Genomic DNA, 6925 nt, shown 5'->3' with positions numbered 1-6925 from the left:
ATATGGTTCCCATTTTAAATTTATGCAAGTTAACTTCCAAATAAAAACAAAGCACAACATTACTAGCCATTCTTTTCAAGGTCTTTCTTTCTCTTTTCCTTTCCCTCTCTGTTTCAGATACACACACATACATACATACAAGTACACACAGCTGTGAATCTATATATTAGGTGTGCGTCTGTGTCAGCTATTTAAAATATGCCATATTTTAAGTGTGTGTATATGTATACATAACAGTATTTAATATATTAAGGAGGTCAGGTAGCATGATGCTATGTGCCATGGAGTCAGTTCTGAGTCATAGCCACCCAGGTTGTAAATCTTTACAGGAGCAGAAAGCCTCATCTTTCTCCCCTGGAATAGCTGGTAGTCTCGAACTGCTGACCTTGAGGTTAGCAGCCCAATGCATAACCACTATGCTACATAGTGGAAACAAAGCAGTCTGCTATGCTCAAGGTCAGCAGTTTGAGACTACCAGCTGCTGCATGGCAGAAAGATGAGGCTTTCTGTTCCCATAAAGATTACAGCCTCAGAAACACTGTACAGGGTCGCTATGAGTCAGAACCGACTCCACGGCACATAACCACCACCATTACCATTTAATATATTATATGCTTAATTTACATTTAAATATACTCAGTATATAAACCTACAGCTGCATGTGCTTATGTATGTGTGTATTATACTAAAACAAATCCTGGTGACACCGTAGCTAAGCGCTGGGCTGCTAAGCCACCCACCTCTCCGCCTGAGAACTTCCGTAAAGATTACAGGCTGGGACTGCAAACACAACGGGGTCATTCCATTCTGTGCTAGAGAGTTGTTATGAATTGAATCGATGTGCCAGTAATGTGGTGGGTTATGTATATTTAATAACATTACTATCAAACTGAATTAATAGTACATTAATGTAGAAACAAATTTGTTAATATTTTGATCATTGTTTTGTTAAAATTTCTCAGGAAATATAAAATGTTTTCTCTTTAGAGGCTACAGCTGAAAAACAAAATATCCAAGTCCAAAGAAAAATAACAATTTTTATTCCATACATAAGTGCTTCCATTAAAAGCTTTGGATTGCCTTTGACATTGAAAGTTTAAAGAACAAGGTTTGGGATGTAAATACCATGGGATATTTATATTAAAATTGCCTCATCTTAAAATGCCATGTAAAAAAAAAATTAAAACCACCTTGCCCAATAATATAGATGTGTTTGTATAGTTAGGTGCTAACTATACACCAAACCCATCTCTGAACCTGTTCTTGGCCTCTTTCCTTCTCAGCTTCCACAATTTGTTAAGGTGTGTGAATTTCATTTTCTCACTCAATACTTTTAAAAAACATATATGTATACTTCGTATTAAAATTCGTTAAGCATATTCATATATGCAAACCCCTGTTTAGTTGCTGATTTTCCTTGCTATAAAGTGCTCCAAATGATTAAGGCAAAAAAGGTACTTTCAAATCTGCAAAGTCGTAACTGCAGCAATCTGACATGATAGATCCATAAACAGAACTCTCAACACACACACACACACACACACACACACACACACACACACACACACATTAATTTGATAAATACATTAAAGTCGGTGAGAGCCAGAACTCAATGGGACTATACTATTTTTCTAGGTCTCATGAATTTTCCACCTTTAACAGGTAAAGTCTTACCACCTGTCCATTGCTTTCTATTAGTGGAAAAGATTTGACCTTTTCCTCGCTGACCGTTTCCCACCTTACCCAGGTTCCAGTGTTTGCAGGTTTTGCTGGAATTAAACACCAACACCATACCAGTTGCCATTGAGTTGACTGCGGCTCATACTGAGCCTCAGAGACAGGGTAAAACTGCTCCGTCTGGGTTCCAAAGCTGTAAATCTTTACAAAAGCGAACTACCACATCTTTCTCCCCAAACAGCTGGCAGGTTCAAACCACCGACCTTTCAGTTAGCACCTTAACCACTGCGCCACCAGGGCTCATTATGATAATGATACTTACCTTTGCTTTTTCTGATTTTGTTTGTCTTCTTTAAATCTAGTCCAGAGAGAAAAACAATGATGCTTTTCAAACTGAGGGACCATTAACTGTTAGGTGACGCAGCAGCGTTCAGTTGAGTATTCATATTTCGATGAGAGAGTTTGTCACACCAAACCCATCTCTGAACCTGTTCTTGGCCTCTTTCCTTCTCAGCTTCCACGATTTGTTAAACTGTGTGCTAAGCCTAGTAGGAGAGCACCAAGGCTGAGGAGAGTTAGGGCAGGGCAAAAAGTCAGGATAAATGTTCCGTGAAGGAACTTGGGAGATAAACATTCTGTGACCTCCACCAGAATCACAAGGAAGAACTTCAGAATAAAAAGCTATTTTCCTAAGTCCCAACTATATCATGTATTCCCTCTGTCCCCAAAGTATCCATTTATCTATCAGATTGATCCACCATTACATGCCTCACGCCTATTACATGCTGGGTTTTGTAAATTACTTAAAAATAAAAGGCTTACTATGCTGTAAAAAGAAGTAAGATATAATATTGAATCTGCACTAAAATGAAAAGTTTCCTGGTGCCCCTTATATATTTAAAATTGCTGTTTTCTTGCAATGAATATAATTCACTGTCTTTTCCCAAGTCTAATCCCATAAGGGTTTGACCAAACAAAATGCTCTAATGATTGCAAATGGCTGAAGTATTCTGTCCAGTGAGTAAAGTGATAAAAGTTTCTGTTAAAAGAAATAATAAGTGGAATTTCACACATATTATAGTAATTGTGAAGCATCCAATTTACATAGAAATAATGTAAAAGAATTCTGACCCTGATGGTTTAAGTGAATCATTACATGCATCGCTGATACATTTAGCAAACGGCAATACACCAGGTATGTTTCTTTTAGCATAATAAGTCTTGTAATGGAGCCTTTAAAAGCTTAAAATGTATAGTTAGATTAACCTTTCTGTTTTAAGGTGTGCTTTTTTTTTTTCTTCCCCCCCTAAGGGGGGGAGGGGAGGGACAGCAAAAAGAAATAGGAAATCATTAGAAAGCCAATCAAAGCGATATCCCTTTTATCCATCCAATGATTCCTTTGAGGCTTTCCTTCCACTACTCATCATTTTATTTGCTGCTTTAGAGTTTTGGTAAAATTTGGTCATTTTGTTCCTCCCCACTTAAGATCCATGAATTGCAAGCAAATTCCTAGACAATATAAAGTGGAGATTCTGAGTTAGTTTATCTGTTGGAAATGAAGGCAGATTTCTCTTGCTAGAAAGGCAGGCTTAGTCCAACATCTAGATTCAGATATTATGTGCTGTGCTAAGGAATATAAAAGGAGCTCTGGTAGCGTAGTGGTTACAAATCGAGCTGCGAACTACAAGGTCAGCAGTTGGAAACTACTAGCTGTTCTGTGGGAGAAAGAGGAGGCTTTCTGCTCCCGTAAAGATTTGCAGCCTCAGAAACCCTGTACACAACAAAAACAAGCAATATGATGCTGTCCTGGTGTGGTACTGGGCTAATGTGCTGGATTGTGAACCTGGTCTGAGCCACAAGGTTGGCAGTTCAAGCTCACCAGCTACTCCTTGAAAACCCTATACAATGAACAATATAATGCTGTTTTTCTATTTCTCAAAAAGAGACTAGAAATGTTCTTGCCTTTCCCTCCCCCAATTTTTCAAACTAACTTTTTAAGGTCTTACTGAGGCTTTGTAGGATAAGCAATGGACTGAAAGATCAGTTTGAACCACAAGATCCGTGGTTCAAACTCACTAGTGGCTCCTCAGAAACCCTACACAGGGTTGCTATGAGTCGACAGTTCAAACTCACCAGCTACTCCGTGGGAAACAACATGAGGCTGTCTATTCCTGTAAAGATTTACAGACTCAGAAACCACAGAGTCGCATCTAGACCAGAGTTACTGAAAGTTGCCATTACTGATATTTTGGACCAAATCATCTTTGTTGTTTGAGGTTGCTTAGGACATTTTAAGAGGTTTATCAACATCCCCACCCTCTACCTACTGTCTGATAGTATCCCCCAACACACACACACACAATGACATTCAAAAATATCTTTAGATATTGCTAGATGTTTCATGAGGATACCCCATAACCCAGTTGAGAAGCAGTGTTCTGGACCTTAAAGGGGCGGGAGGGGGGAAAGCCCTTCACAAATTAAATTTGATTAATTCAAGTTTAGAGATTAAGGACTCAAAATGGGCTATTGTTACTTAAGATATGGGGTCCTAGAGTGGCATTGTGGGATATGCGTTGACCTGCGAACAGAATAATTGGTTCACATCCACAAATCACTCCTCCAAAATCCTATATAGGGTCACTATAAGTCAAAACCAACTCGGCAGTATTTAACAATTTTATATTTTTTTTACCAAGATGAATTTTGGAGTTAAACTCAACTGAAAAAAGAAAAAAAAATTTTTTTTAATGGCACAGAGTAAAATAACAACAGTCAATAAATAAAATTCTTGTTTTTGTGAAGCTCTCTCTTTCTGATTAACCTTCAGCACTATAGGATAAAAGAGAATGAATGGACTGTTTGCCCCTGTCCCCATTTGATGTCTTTGAGGTCTAGAAGTATAAAATGTACTATATATAGTATATATAAACTATATATATATCATGGTCAAGTGCCACTGAGTCAGTTCCAACTCATAGTGAAACTATATACCATTTCCAAGGAGCAGCTGGTGAATTTGAACCAATAATCTTGTTGTTCAAATCAACCTAGTGGAACTTTACATAATATTTTCAGCTTCCAGTGATATATATATACCTGACAATGTCCCGCTGCTATTCATACGGCTTTCAATGACTAAATATTCAGAAATAGTCCTCCTCTTTTTCTCCCTAGACTGTCTTGGTCTGAAAGCTCAGCTGAAAGCTGCCCATCCATGAGGGCCCCTGCTGGTTTTCAAAATCACAGTGGTAGAACTTCTAGCATCTCAGCAACACAAAAATCACCAGAGTACAGCAAAGTGACAGAGGAGTCACTTTAGTATAGCACTGATATAGCACAGCATTTACTACTGATGCCACCACGCATCTGTCAGTCTGTCGTACTGTGGTGGCTTGCATGTTGCTGTGATTCTGGAAGCTATGCCACAGGTATTTTAAAATACCACTATGGTCACTGGGAGTTCTGGTGTGGCACAGCGGGCTAATGCGTCAGACTGCAAAGTCATTTGAACTGCAAGGTCAGTGGTTCATGCTCACCAGCTGCTCTTTGGAAACCCTATATAGGGTGGCTATAGGTCGGAATCGACTCGATGGCACTTAACAACAACAAAAAAATGGTCACTCACAGTAGGCAGATTTCAGCTGAGCTGATAGATGAAGACAGATGATGAAGAAGGACAGACAACATGCTTCTGAATATTTAAGTCACTGAAAACCTTATGAATCGCAGTGGGACAATGTCAGCAACAGAACACTGACTATTGGAAGGTGATGAAGAACACAAGAACACTGTCAGATAGAGTGCCAGAAGATAAATCCCTCAGGTTGAAAGGCACTCAAAATATGATTGGGAGATTGGGAAACAGTTGCCTCTTCAAAGTACAGCTGACCATGATGACACAAAAGGAGTAAAGTCTTCCGGACCCTCATGTGCTGCTGTAGCACAAATCAAAATGAAGAGAAATAGCTGTAAACATCCATGAATAATCTGAACACGGAATGTATAAAGTGTGAATCTAGGAAAATTACCAAAAATGAAATGGAATAAGTAAACATCAATATCCTTGGCATTAATGAGGTGAGATGAACTGGTATCGGCCATTTTGAATCTAACAGTCACATGGTTTATTATGCTGGGAATGACAAATTGAGGAGGACTGGTATCACATTCATCATCACAAAGAACAACAACTAGACGTGTCTTGAAGTCCAACGCCGTCTGTGATAGGATAATATCCATATGCCTACAAGGAAGACCAGTTAATAACACTATTATTCACATTTACTTACCAACAACTAAGTCGGTGATGATGTAATTTAAGAATTCTATCAACTGCTTTAGTCTGAAATTCATCAAACATGCAATCAAGATGTATTGATAATTACTGGCAATTGGAAAGCAAAGGTTCGAAACAAAGAAGGACCAGTGTTAGAAAATATGGCCTTGGTGATAGAAACAATGCCGTAGGTCACATGACAGAATTTTGCAAGGACAATGACTTCTTCATTGCAAATACCATTTTTTTAACAACATAAAAGATGAATATACACATGGACCTCATCAGATGGAATACACAGAAATCAAATTGACTACATCTGTAGAAAGAGACAGTTGAAAAGCTCCATATCATCAACCAAAACAAGGCCAAGGAAGACTGTGGAGCAGACCATCAATTTCTCATATGCATATTCAGGAAGAAGCTGAAGAAAATTAAAACAAACATACAGAGCTAAAATATGACTTTGAATATATCTACCTGAATTTAGAGATCATTTGAAGAACAGATTGGATGCATTAGATACTAAAGACTGAAGACCAGAAGAGTTGTGGGATGACATCTAGAACATCATACAGGGAGAAAGCAAAATGTCATTAAGAAGACAAGAAAGAAAGAAAAGACCAAAATGGATGTCAGATGAGTCTCTGACACTTGCTCTCTAGTATAGAGTTGCTAAAGCAAATGGAAAAACTGAGGAGTTAAAAGAGCTGAATAGGAAATTTCAAAGAGCAGTTCACATGACAAAGTCAAATATTATAAAGAAGAGTGCCAAGACCTGGATTTAGAAAACCAAAGGGAAAAAACATGCTCAGCATTTCTCAAGCTGAGGGACCTGAAGAAAAAATTCAAGCCTTGACTTCTAATATTGAAGGATTCTATAGGTTAAACAATACAAAAACAAAAATGTTTTAAGTCCTCTTCACTTTCAGCAAGCAAGGCGGTATCATCTGCATATCGCATATCTCA

This window comes from Chrysochloris asiatica, unplaced genomic scaffold, assembly GCF_000296735.1.
Source record: "Chrysochloris asiatica unplaced genomic scaffold, ChrAsi1.0 scaffold00029, whole genome shotgun sequence".
Lineage (NCBI taxonomy): Eukaryota > Metazoa > Chordata > Mammalia > Afrosoricida > Chrysochloridae > Chrysochloris > Chrysochloris asiatica.
The sequence above is the reverse complement of the archived record's forward strand: the minus strand, read 5'-3'. Positions refer to the sequence as shown.